Genomic DNA, 13,764 nt, shown 5'->3' on the forward strand with positions numbered 1-13,764 from the left:
TGTTCTGCAGCTAATTGTTTCAAGAAGTCTTGAAAAATACTGTAGTGTATTATTTGATAGTCAGAAGAATCTTGTGATATTGGTATTATTTCTACCTTCTCTATAGGAAACATACGTTGAATGATATACCAAATGTCTGTAGCTAGTTAAGTGGTAGAGCAGACACAGTAACCAGTTACTCTGACAGCCCTAGGCAGAATCCAAATCTGAATCCTTCAAATTATGTGAATGTAAAACACCAACCATAGTATTTTCTGATCTGATTAGTATCTTATTCTGCCTCCTGTAATGTAGAAGAATAGGTACATAGCATCTGAACGTTATTATACAAATTTACTTCTGGTTAAAATGGGAGGTTTTATAGAACAATAGAAAAATTTCTCCCAAACCTTCACCAGAGCCTGCAGGAACACAAATTGGAGACTTTTATTTATGTAAGCAGCATTCAGTTTTAAATTATAAATGTCCCTGAAGAGTTATCATTCTCATGTACCTACATCCCAGAGTAATAGTGTACAATCAGATTGTTTTTCTTCTAACAACTGAAACAAATTGAAGGATTTGCAAGAGGAATAAGAGGACAAACCAATCTGAAAATCTCAACAATGTGCAGCATTTTATGTCCATTGAAGGCAAATTATTGTTTTCTACTGATTGGAAAAAAGAGGTTAGAAGAAAGTCTCTTTAGATGGTAAATTATACCTTTCAATTACTTGTTTTGAAATGGATGAAACTATTATTTTTACTAACACTTCAAGGAGTTTCTCTACCAGAAGCCATTATAAAACAATGCAATTAGAAAAAGAAGTAATTCACTTGGCCAAAACTCAGCTATCATTGTGATGCAATTTAGTATTTAATAAATAATGTTAATCTGAAGCAAGAGAAATACATATCTATTATCAGAGTGCCTACAGACTTACAGATGTAATTTATATTTCCATTCTAAAGATAAAGTACATAATAATTATTTTTTAAAACAATATTCTTGGAAATCAAGCAACTGCGTTAAGTATTGAATAAATTTATGTAAATCTCCAAAGCTATAAAATAAGTTTCTTATTTGATGAAGATTTTCCACATTGAAAAACTCTCTATTATGCTTGAATTAGTATATAATTAGTATGCCATTTTTTTCTCTTTCCTTGATTTTTTGTTTTTACCTTTTCTGATATTTTAAAGGCAAACAAAGATGAAGAAAACTGTTAACGTTTAATCATTTTATAAGTGTAGAATAATTATTAAGCTATTCAGCTTTGATAGTTTTGGATGCTGTAAGAAATATTACCCTTCATTTGTTTCCTACAAAAATGTTTATTTGCAGGATTTTAGAAAATCAAAGTGTTTTAGACAATTTAATTTCAGCTTACATGTAAAAAGGCTCATAATGAAAAATTTTTAAATATTTAATTTTACTGTATTTAAAAATACTACAACAGAGGTGAAACTGCCAAGTTGTTCTGGTTGACTTTTTGGTTATTCTCTTACGTTTTAGAAAAGTACACTTTAAAAAATGCTCAAGGAAAGACGTATTTCTAGAGACAAACAGTCTATAGATAGATAATTCTACTGATAGATAAAGTCACTAAAAGATTAAATATAAAAATAGGGAAATAGAGTGCTATAATATTACCACATAGTTCACAAGGAATTCATTCTGTAAAAAAATGCAGTCTTCACTGAAAACTGTGCATTGCTCATAGCATACCATTCTAAGATATATAATTCTCATTTTATAGAAGCTAGCTTACAATTTTGTTAATTAGAGACATCTGGTGGTGATGCAAAACCACTGTTTCTTATAGACACATTCTTTTCTGTATAAATTCCATTCATTCTGATGGAGTTTCAATTGACTTATTTCCCTGACTATGAAACTATCTAGTTCCATGTCCATTTTTACATTAATTTATGTGTTCCTGCTTTGTAAGTATGTCTCTTCAAATTCTCCTTTGAACCTGTTAATATTTAGTTAGTATTTCCTTGGCTCCTTCATTATAGTTAAATAAAATCTTTAACATGTGTTCATTTGTATATTTGTGCAAGAATCATGATTTTATATTTTCATTAAACTTGAACAGTTTTGGATGTCTTCCAATGGAGGCCCACTGGGTTTATCTAAGAGAACTTAGTAAAGTCTCTCACCAGAGAAGTGTATCTCATCAACAGTTTAAGTCCAGTTGAGTGTTTTTGTTGAGTCCTAGAGGAGAATCCAAAGGGTCCACAGAACTTTTCTGACTCTGTTTTCCTCATTTTATTTTTCCTATCTACTACTTTTACATTTTATTTTATTTTTTTCATTTTTTATTTAGCGTCTTTAATGCAGCCAATAATCACTGCAGGCAGCAGTAATTGATCAGTTGATTTTATATCTGATCATTGGTGATCTCTGAAAATTGATGAATAGTTCATAGGTATCTATTTCCCATTGGATAACAGATGAGAGAGAGTCTGGTTTCTATGCCTTTTCCTGTTTGCTTGTTTCTTTTGTCCATTTGGTGGTCTAATCAATTGTTTGTGTCCACAAGGAGAACTCCTTTTGTTATCTAGACCAGCAAAGTTTTTCTGTTGTTGTTTCTCTTGTGTTTATTCTTGATCCACAGCTGAAATTTCAGTATTAAAATTGAAGACCTTTCTCTATATGTCTGCCTATAAATCTGTAATTAGCAAGACTTTTGACTTTAAATGCATGTTTTTGTAGCCCTGGATATTATTAACAAGTTATATTATAAAGTCTTTTAAAGGAACAAGCACAGTGGGGAATGTGCTTCGAAGACAGTAGCATTAGCAGTAGCACACCATTTCCAGGGGAAACTTGACCAGTTAGGTATACGGTGCCAGTAACATGGTGTTTATGGTGCTTGCTTTGGCTGCAGTGAGCAGGGTAGTATTTTAGTTACCACATACCTTCCATGGTATGATTTTGATTGAAATTTTATCTCTGATCCTTCTAACATTTATTGAAAACATTTTCTTACATTCCTTGAGCTCATTTCAGCTACAAGTTACTTTTCTAATAAATTCCCTTTTCCTCTTTATTTAGTAGATTCAATTTCTATTGATTGAAAATAAAATCCATAACTAATTTGAATATAGCCACCAAGAATAGTGGCAAAAATTATATCTACATGACAGTGGTTAGTATTTGGGAGATTTTCCCTCCAAAGTTAATTTGAGTTGAAAGTCAGGAAGGTCTGACCTGTACAAAACTTCAAGGAGCCAAAGGAGTAAAATTTATTTTGAAATAATTATTATGTAGATATTTAGTGAAAACCAATTTCCAGTTTAATAGGTACTGAAAAGTTTATTACAAGTTTCAAAAGAGTAAAAAAGGGAAATTTTAAACCATTTTGATTAGTCAGTTCACACAATTCCCAATAATGCAATGTGTCATAATAGGCAGGCCATATGCTCTTTCTACAACGTCTCCTTGGTTTTATGGTAATATTCAAGAAACATCAAAGTTAACAGTTGATTGATCCCTGTTACTTTAAACTCTTTCTCTAAAGTCTGAATATCACTGTTAAAAACAATTTAAAAAGCTTCCTATCTTAGGTGCAGAGCACTGATGTATATATAGGATGCAGCTGAGACTCCACCTCAGCTTCTAAGAACTAAGAGAATTTTATTCAAAACACGACAGATCTGAATGATAAACCAAAAGAAAAGTTATACTGAGGGAGAACAGATCAAATGTCAGAAAGACAATTTAAAAGCATCTTACTATATCAATGTTCCCAACTGGAATTTATAACTAAAATCATTTATCATTCTTGAGGTTTGTTGAACTTCTTGAATATGTAGATTTGGGGGATTTTAAAAATCAAATTTGGGAAGTTTTCAACCTTATTTTTTCAAATATTCTCTGCTCATTTCCCTTTCCTCTCCTTCTGAGATTCTTGTTAGCTATATTGTTAAGCACTCTTGATGGTGTCCCATGGCTTTCTTAGGTTCTGCTCATTTTTCTTTTTTCATTCTGCTTTTCAGGATGGATAATTTCAATTGACCTATCCTCAATTTCACTGATTATTTATTTCATCTGTTCAAAAGTACTACTGAAAGTCTCTGGTGAGTTTTTTTTTATTTCATTTTTGTTACTTTCAGCTCCAGAACTCTCTATGTGCACATACATCATTCTCTTGGTTTCCTTTCCTGATTTGTTCATGCTTTTCTTTAGCTATTTGAGCATATTTTAAACAGTTGATTTAAAAATGTTATATTTTAAATCCAAAGATTGTACTTTGTTGGCAAAAGTTCCTGTTAATTCCTGTAAATGGGTCATACTTCTTTTGTTTCTTTGCATTCCTTGAATTTTTTGGACATTTTGAATATCATAATGTGTAAATTGGTAACTCTGGAAATCAGATTATTGCCTCTCCTCGAGCTTGGGTTTTTCACTTTCTTTTTGATAGGTTGTTCCATTAGTGACATTTCTAAATTTTTGAAGTGTGGTTTTCTAAACCCGGGTTCTTTAGTTTGTGTTTACTAGTGGTTTGAATGACATTTCCTTGAATGGAGAAAGAGATAGAGAGGGACAGAGACGGTGGGGTGTGGGTGGGAGAGAGAAAGAGAAGGAGAGAAAGAAAGAAAAAAGTAAGCAAAAGAAAAATCTCTCCCAGTCTTTTCAGGTTGGTTGTGCACTGGAGCGTTTCTTCAACACATAATCATGCCATTTAAGGCTTGACCTTAGCTTTCATTTCTTTCTTGCACTGAGACTTACAAAGTTTTGAAGGCTGGCAAGTCCAAAATCTTCAGGGTTGGCCAGTAGGCTGCAGAACAAAGGAAGAGCTGAGAGGTGATATTGCAGTTCAACTCTCAAGGCTGTTGGCCGGCAGAATTCTTTCTTGTTCAGGGAAGGCTAGTCTTTTGTTCTATTTAGGCCACCAACCAACTGGATAAAGTTCACCAACATTATGGAGGGCAGTCTACCTTACTCAAAGGCCACTGATTTAAATACTAACCTCATCCAAAAACACTCTTACAGAACCCTCCAGAATATTGTTTGACTAAATATCCAGACACCATGGCTAAGCAAAGTTGACACATAAAATTAACCATCACAATACATTCTTAGCAACCACTACTGAGGGTAGCTTCTGTGGTGCCTGCATGCTGGAAAACAAGCCACATCTAAATTTCCATGAGCTTAAAATATTACATTTACACTTGCTTGCTTAAAATACACATGCTTGCTTTGTTTTAATGTTTTACGCAGTAGATGACCTATAGCACGTATTATGCTAAAGAAAATTGTGATGGGCAATCCTGAGATTGACCGTAAGGGCATAAAGGAGTGCAGATATTTCTTTAGGGTGAAACAATGGATGTTCTGGAAAGCCAGATCATCCATTAACAGAACTTTGTTCTGGCCTGAAAGCATGTGGTTAAGCCCAAGGGAAATATTTGCTATCTCAAGGTGTCCCGGGGGCAATAACAGGATAGATTTAGAAATTATGCATACCCCAAGGAGGGTGATTGTTCCTGGAAGGGATAGGCCTGAAATTAATCAGTTAATCAGCAAGCAGAACTTGGTGCTTATCTCATGGAATATCTAAAGCCCCACCTCTTTGATTGCATTTTTTTTCTTCTCTGTATACTCCTAGTAAATATGATGTTGACCAGGCTTTTGGGACTCTGGATCCATGAGATCTTGAGTCCCCTGGTCTCATCTTTGCTCTTTACTTTGTCTCTTTGCTTCTTACGTCTTGCGTTGCTAGTCCTCGGACATGGTCCCGAGCTGTGGTGGACGCAGCACCTGCAGGCAGGTCTTAACGCACTGGACCATTCAGAGATGGCTACTTGAGTTCTCTGAGCAGTCAGATAGATGGTGCTAACTTTGAGTTTCTTTACATCTTCAACAGCAGTCCTGCGAATACTGCTTATTGCAGATATAAAGAAGCCACTGATGTTTTCAAACTCCTTCATTTTCAGTTTTCTCAAGCAAAGGAAGCTGTTTCTCAAGCAGGGCAGAATAAGCTAGATTGCTTCTCATTATTATCTCTCCCTTTATTGTAAGATCTTTAATATAATATCTTGGAAAATCACTTGCATTCAATGCCCTTATCCATTGTGTATTTTGTGAAAATTTGTACCTACCCTTTGAATACAAAGACAACATTTTATTTTATTTTTTTATAAAGTCCATACTACTGGCTAGGTCTCATTGACAGATAGAATATAGTAAAGACACTGGATCAAAGCCTCCATAGGCGAGCACACAGCCCTCAGTTGTAGGGGTTCTCCTTCTAGGATTCCACAAGTGCTCGTGATTTCTTCCCCTTGTAACTAGCATAAGTTATTAAATTCTCTCAGAAGACAGTGGTGCCAGTCTTCAAGCCTTATTGCTTCATTGCTTCCACTGCTGCCGATGGACACTGGCTAATAATTGAGAAAAATTCCCTTTTTCTTGTTGGCCACTATCTTACCTCAACTGGTTCTAGCCAAACCTTCTCTCCTATGCTGTCATGTGGATGTGGGGGAAAAGAGAATCTCTCCAAACAGCCTTCAACCTTATTTCATTAAATCCCAAAGAAGGCAGGACTTCCTCTCAGTGGATTTCAAAACTTCTAGCTTGTCAATTATTTTACCTAATTTATTCTTTTAGATTTTTAACATGGCTTTTATTGGGAACTTGCTCAGAGTGTTTTTAGACTGAACCTCAGGGTTGCAAATGACACAGCGTGATGTTGAATTAAATATTCCACTCATAGTGCCAAAAGTTAGGTGACATTCTTTAATCTCATTATAAACAGGTAACTTCTTAATCCAGAAGGTAAGAGGTAGGTCATAGCATCCTATTTTTTTCTACCTCTATCATCTCCAGATCAGAATTTTGGTCCTGAGAGATGAAAGCTAAGCTGGTGTGGTTGCTTTTGCATGTGGTAGGCTAAACCAGTTTTCTGGTATCTAGAAATTCCAAAAATCAACATGTGGACAAACTCATGCCTGAAATCGTATGGTGTATGCCCATAACATGTCATCTTTATGCTTTCACTGAAGCTAAAAGAAATCAGAATATACATGTAGCCAGAAAATTCCTCTTATCCTCCTTTTACATTTATATGCTCGCTAGATATTATATTCCATGAACATCAGTTTCCAGATACTGTCCTATAAAATTAACACAAATACGATGCCTAACCCCATACTCCCCAGTATTCATTGTGACCTTTCTCATATTGTCTAATGTCACTTAGAAACTAGGCTCATTTATGCCTGAAAAACAGAGTACATGTTTCTAACTTTAGCTGGACATCATCATAGAGATAATCTCATTGTATTATCACTTCAAGTAAATGGCTCTGCCAAGTCTGGGAGCCCTGATCACTGTCTGTAGTGCAGCCTTTCTAGATGTACCACCAGCTCCTTATTTTCTGAAGCTGAGATTATCATTCTTGGAAAGTTCCCAAGATGTGAGGACTAAATTCTTACTCTCTGTGGGACTACTATCCATCTCCATTCCATTTTAGAGGAAATATCCATTTTTTTCCTTCTGCCATCTTTCTTCCTATTTTCTTCCCCTCAAAATTCACTCTAGGCCTCAGACTATTGCAAAATAAAATTCAAGGAAAGAAAATGTCTTCTGTTATTTTTAGCTTTTTTTCCTTTGAAATAGAAACATCCCTGCCCAATATAAGACAAAGAGCACTGAATGCCTTTCTGAAACAGGGAAAAGAAAAATCACGAGAACAAATTAATTTCTTAAAATATTATTGTAGTGCAGCTCTTTCTAGCAATTCTTTGTTCACTCAAATTAAATTTACTCTAGATCTCAGTGTCCATCACAGGGGGTAGCATATTCATGTCTACTGCAGTTATCCAGTTCTGGTTAGAATTTGCATCCCTATGACATGTGTTCCCTGAAATACAGCAGCACTTGGATATACATGTGATGCTTTTTTGAGTATTCACAAAGGCAGAGAAATGTTCCCGTAAAGGCAAAATTTCCTGGAAAAGGCAATTTTCCTCTTCCCAGAAATAAATTGATCCCACCCAGGAGTACCAGATTATATAGAATTTTCACCAAGATTATTAAAAAAACAAAACAAAACTCTGTTTGACCTACTGTCAACACTAGTCTTAGGTTCAAGGAATATTTTATAAGGATTTAATTTTGACTATACTATGATGTTTTCCTTCAAGAGAAATCTCCAGCCTTGTCCTTTGTCAACTGGGACAGTGGCATCAAATTTGTACTAATATTAAAGGTAGGAAATGTGGGAGATGGGCTTGGCAAAAATAGTATTTATAGATTGTGTGCTCTATGGGTCTAGCACACTGCATACATCATCTCAGGGTATCAGAACACTACACTAACACAGGATCACTATTTCTACTCAGACATGATGAAACTAAGCTCAGAGAAATAACAGTGACGTGGATGAAGCAGCAAAGCCAGTAAACGGCAGAACTGAGATTTGAATTCCTATTAACTACGTAATTCATAGTTCTCACTGCGTGCAGTGTATATATTTCTACTTACTAGTATAGGCTTGTGGGCTATATAAAGGGGGAACCACATGCTTGTATTCTCATTTGATGTCTTTCTCTTACCACTTTTGTAAGATATACGGACTTGTACTAGGAAAACTACTGTGGGAAATGAATTCAAATGGCTTATATATGAAGATATACCTAAAAGTGAAAAAAAAAAAAACAAACAGCTGGAGAAATACCATTTCTTATTCTCTATTTTATCTTTTGAGAAAATTCTAGAATAAGAAAATAAATTTTTGGCTGCTACCATTAAGCTTATTATCTGTAAAAGATGGTTTAAATAAAGAGAAAAATATTAGATTGAAGTAATATTACCAGAATTTACTATGTTTTTTATATAATCTTTGCTTTCTCAAAATTGACCATTTTATTTTAAATGTTTTAACTGGTATTTAAATCAATATTTAAGAATAAAAGTAAACAAAGTATCTAAATATTTTTGGACAAAATATAGATTTGACATTTAACTAGCTTTGAGAGAAATAAAAAGAATGAACCCATTTTTCCTGTCCTTTTGGGACATTTAGTAGTGGGCTGATCAAACACCAAAATCTGGTGTTTTAGGTAGCAAAAGAGTAATACTTTATCACTGTCTCCAAGAGAGGAGAGAAAAACAAAATGAATAACCTTTCCATGATCAATACCTTTGCAAAATACTAATTTTTCTTCAAATGCCATAAATCATGTAAACAGAATGCATTATATTGTTGCTTGTATCATTTACCTAATTCTGTAGTCTTTTTTTTCATATGTGAGTTATGTTAGTTTATCCATGATTTATCTCTCACATGTATTTGATAGGATAAAAAGAGTTTCTTTCAGCTAGAATGTATTAATTACTTTGATATAGCAACAAATTTAGACCATACTGGCAGTCAACGCAAAAACGGGAAAGCACTGAATTATATAGTATGGAAAGCATTCAGAAAGAATTGTTTGTAGAGATATTCATGTATACTGCCACTAAAACCTGAGACAAATTAATAATGTAAATGTTTTAGTTAATACCTACATCATTTTAATTAAAGTACTTTTTTCAAAAATATTTTTAAGGAATTATTTCATAACTTTTTATACTTGTTGAACCAGAACTTCAATAATAATAGAATTTAAGTGAAAGCATCCACATGACACAAACTACAGAGATAAAGCATACTGAATAAAAAACAGTAAATTACTCTATGAAATAGTTTCCTAGGAAACTTTAACATGTCTTGAAATTCACATAATCCAATAGTGAAGATTCTGACAAGAGACCAAATTACAAGTTCTGTGATTTTTGTTTATACAGAGAAAAAAATGCTTTTGAAAGTGGATCTAAGGTGAGAAAGGTGATATGAATAAGCCAAACAAGTCTACATATTCAGAAGCAGCAACTAAATATACACAGAAGTTGCAGAGTTATTAACAGAGAAGATCAATATTTTTTTTCCTCATGAAAGAATTTAAAATTATCCTAAGATGCAACAGAGTTTCAACAACTTGGACGTAATTTTGCTGTGAGAGACTTTAAGGGCATGTGTGAAAATCTGTGTCTAAAAATGAATGTTGATTAGAACCTGTACATCTCTAAGTAGATGCTATCAATGTACTTATGGAAATTATGAATGAAACTACCATTCACTTGATTGTCAGAATGTCCCGGGTAGGTGTATGCAGCTAGATAATCTAGCTTGTGGCATGAATCCTATGGCCTTTCAATAATCCATATCTTGTTATTTGTTTGTTTTCTTTAAAAGCTACCCTGAAAAGAAACACCTGCAAACGTGACTTAGGTTTACTGCATATTGCTCTCTGCCTGGCTCTTCTCCTCTGAGGAGGTAGTCTGACCATTATTTTAGTCTAGCTTGGGGTACAACAACTACCCAAAGGAATATAAAATGAACAACGGTAAGCATTCAATGAACTATAAAAATCAGTGTGGCAAAAATATTTCTTTTAACTCTAAATTGATTTACTTCGCCAATTAATTCCTATTTGGTTACTCATTATTTGTCATTTTATGTTCTATTACATTAATTTGCCAAGTGCCCCAAGTGCCAGCACTTGACATTCTGAAAAGTTATTATTTGGTTTTTAAAGCTTTTGCAAAAAAACTTTAAAACCTGTAGTATAAACAACAACAGCAAAAAGAAAATAATCACTAATGATTATAATTAAAATTCAAATTGCAAAATTTATGGAAGTCATTTACTAAATACTGACTTAAAAAGAATGAGTGAATAATTTAGATTTAGCTCTGCTTAGGTTAAAAAAATATTGGAAATGGATGTCTTAGAGTTGAACAAAGCACTCACTGACCATCTGCTTGTATTTCAGTTTAAACAGTTGACTATCCTAATTTTTGAAAAAGAATCTTAATAGTAAACCCGTTTAATTTTAGATGACTTTAAGTAGCATTGAAGAAATAAAAACAATTTTGTATATCAGCAAACAAATTTACAAATATACAGGCTGTTCAAAAGGTCTTGATTGTAAGATAGATAAAACTAGTGATATTACTTGCCGGAGGGAAGATTTTTTTCTACATTTTGTCACAACTAAGTTATGAGGGAAGCTATAAAGGATTTTACTAAAAATGAGATGAGAATAGCAGAATGATATTTTCACTTTGAAATTAAGCAGCTACTTCTTAAATAAAATACTGTTGAAACTTCCTCTTAAGTCAGTGAGTCAATACCATATTATTCAGTGCCAATGTCGCCATGCACCTCCTTTTGATTTTCATTGTGTGTGTGTTTTGCTCCCCTCCACATATTGTACTAGTAATGTACAGAGACACATTTAGAATGGGTGAAGCCCCTTGTATAGCTTAACCTATTCTACTTCCAGTTGCCAATGAAATTTGGCAACAGTGAATCAAGATGTAGCAGAGGTTCCATGACTTCAGGTAATGATTGGGGTCCCTACCTCTTCTAGGGGAAAGAAAAGAATTCTCAGGAATAAACTATACTACAAATATGCTTACATTTCTAAATTTATAAATTCAAAACATTCAAAACATTACAAAAATGGGTTTGAAATAAATATTTTGGGAAAATTAGCTTTCAGTAAGAAAATTATAAATTTTCATCTGCTACCTCAGACTATATAACAAAATAGTTATTGGATTAAAGATTTAAATGTTAATATAATTTTAAATGTGAGATAAGGAAATATAGAAGAATAAATAAAATAGATTTTTACAAATTTTTTTCTATAGGAAATTAAACTTCAATAATCATAAAGTAACAAATTTGAGTGCATAAATTTTGGAAGTCTGGATGCAAAAAAGAAAATGGCACGGAAAAACCTCAAGTGTAAAGTTTTACTAACCTCAGTATGCAAGGTTTTTACAAATCAATAAAAAATACCAACTGAGAAAGGATATAGATATAGGCACACACATATATATATTCATACAATTAAGTCAAATGCAAATCTATTTGTAAACAAGATTGCCTCAGTAGAAAATTCCAAAGAGTCTATTAGAAAACTCCTAGAACTTTTAAGTGAGTTCAGCAAGGTTACAGAACACAAGATCATTACAGAAAATCTATTACATTTCTATATACTAATGATCAATATGGAAGAACCAAATTAAAAACATATTATCATTTTCCAAAGATAATGAAATACTTAGATAAGCTTAATGCTAAGCATCACATGTAGAAATTTTATACTGAAAATTATAAAATGCTAATGAAAGAAATCAAAGGAGACCTCAATAAATAGAGAGACATATCATGTTCATGGATTGGAAGACTCAACATAGTTGAAATAGCCATACTCCTCAAACCAATACTACTACAGGTTTTATGCACTTAATATCAAAATTTCAGCAAAGTACTTTGTAGATTAAAAAAAATTATTCTAAAACTTGTATGAAAAGGCAGAAGCACTAGAAGAGCTAAAAATATTGACATCAAAGTATGAAGTACTTTGGAGGAGTTACTGTAGTCAATATTAAGTCATACGATAGAGCAGTAATCAAAGAAATGTGATATTGGTGGAGGAATTTAATCAATGGGACAGAACTGGAATTCAAAAACAGACCCACACAAATATTTTTCAACATACTTTTGACAATGGTGGAAAAGAAATTCAGTAAAAGAAAGGTAGCCATTTCAACAAATGCTCCTGGTGGGAGGAAGAGAGAAAGAGAGAGGGAGAATGAACTTAAACCTAAACTTTATACCTTATAAAAATTAGTTTAAAATAGATAATAGACTTAAATGTAAAGCATAAAACTATAATACTTTTTAGGGAAAAAATATAGCTGAAAATATTTCAGATTTAAAACTAGGCAAAGAGTTCTTAGATGTGATTCTAAAATAATGGTATACAAAAGGAAAATAATGTTTAGTTATCATCAAAATTAAAAACTTTTGCTCTGTGATAACCTATGTGAAGAGAATGAAAAAGAACAGCTATGGAGTGAGAGGAGACATTTGCAAACTGCTTATCTGACAAAGGACTAGCTTCCACAATACATAAGGAACCCTTGAACTTAACAATAAAATATCAAACAATCCAATCAGAAAATGGGCAAAGGATAAGAACAAAAATTTCACAAAAGAGGATATATAGATGGAAAATAAGCCCATGAAAACCTATTCAACATCACCAGCTATTAGAGAAATACAAGCTAAAACCACAGTGGGGATATTACAATATACCTACTAGAATTGTTAAAATGAAAAAAAAAAAAAAAAAAAAACAGATAATGTCAACACCAAATGTTAGTGAAAAAGTGGAGAGACCAAGTCACCCATATACTGATGGTGGGAATGTAAAATGATCACTCTGAAATGTTAGGCGGTTTCTTAAAAAGTTAAATGTACAATTATCATACAATCCAACAATTGCACTCTAGAGCATTTATCTCAGAGAAATAAAAAATTATGACTACACAAATACCTATTCACAGATATTTGCAACAGCTTAATTTGTAACTGCCAAAAATTGTACTCAGTCCTGATTTCCCTCAACAGGCAAATGCTAAACTGTGGTACAAACATACCATGGAATACTACTCAGCAGTAAAAAGGAAGTTATTATTAATACATACTCTACTTGGATGGATCTCAAAGAGATATTGCTAAATGGAAAAGAAAAGCCAATCACAAAAAGTTTCATACTGTTTAATATATTTATATTTGTATAGCATTTTTGAAATAAAATTTAGAAATGGAAGACAGAATGGTGATTGCCAAGGTTAGGTATCAAGAGGTGATGAGAAGGAAGTGAATGTATTTATAAAAGGGGTCCTAGCTCAGAATATTGATC

At 33.0% G+C, this 13,764-nt stretch overlaps 2 long non-coding RNA genes across 3 annotated transcripts in view; one reads left to right on the forward strand and one right to left on the reverse strand.

Moving 5' to 3' along the window:
- LOC106730964 overlaps positions 1-13,764 on the reverse strand; it is an 82,954-nt gene that overhangs the window by 37,732 nt on the left and 31,458 nt on the right. The window lies entirely within an intron of this gene.
- LOC116664250 overlaps positions 3,843-13,764 on the forward strand; it is a 42,121-nt gene continuing 32,199 nt past the window's right edge. Inside the window, exon 1 of one of the 2 annotated variants that reach the window (XR_004320670.1) lies at positions 3,843-4,068. This is a non-coding gene — a long non-coding RNA (uncharacterized LOC116664250). Of the gene's footprint in view, positions 4,069-9,835; positions 10,387-13,764 lie in introns of those variants that run through there. The other variant, XR_004320669.1, reaches the window with a different exon arrangement.

The sequence above is a fragment of the Camelus ferus genome, chromosome 6 (assembly GCF_009834535.1).
Source record: "Camelus ferus isolate YT-003-E chromosome 6, BCGSAC_Cfer_1.0, whole genome shotgun sequence".
Taxonomy (NCBI): Eukaryota; Metazoa; Chordata; class Mammalia; order Artiodactyla; family Camelidae; genus Camelus; species Camelus ferus.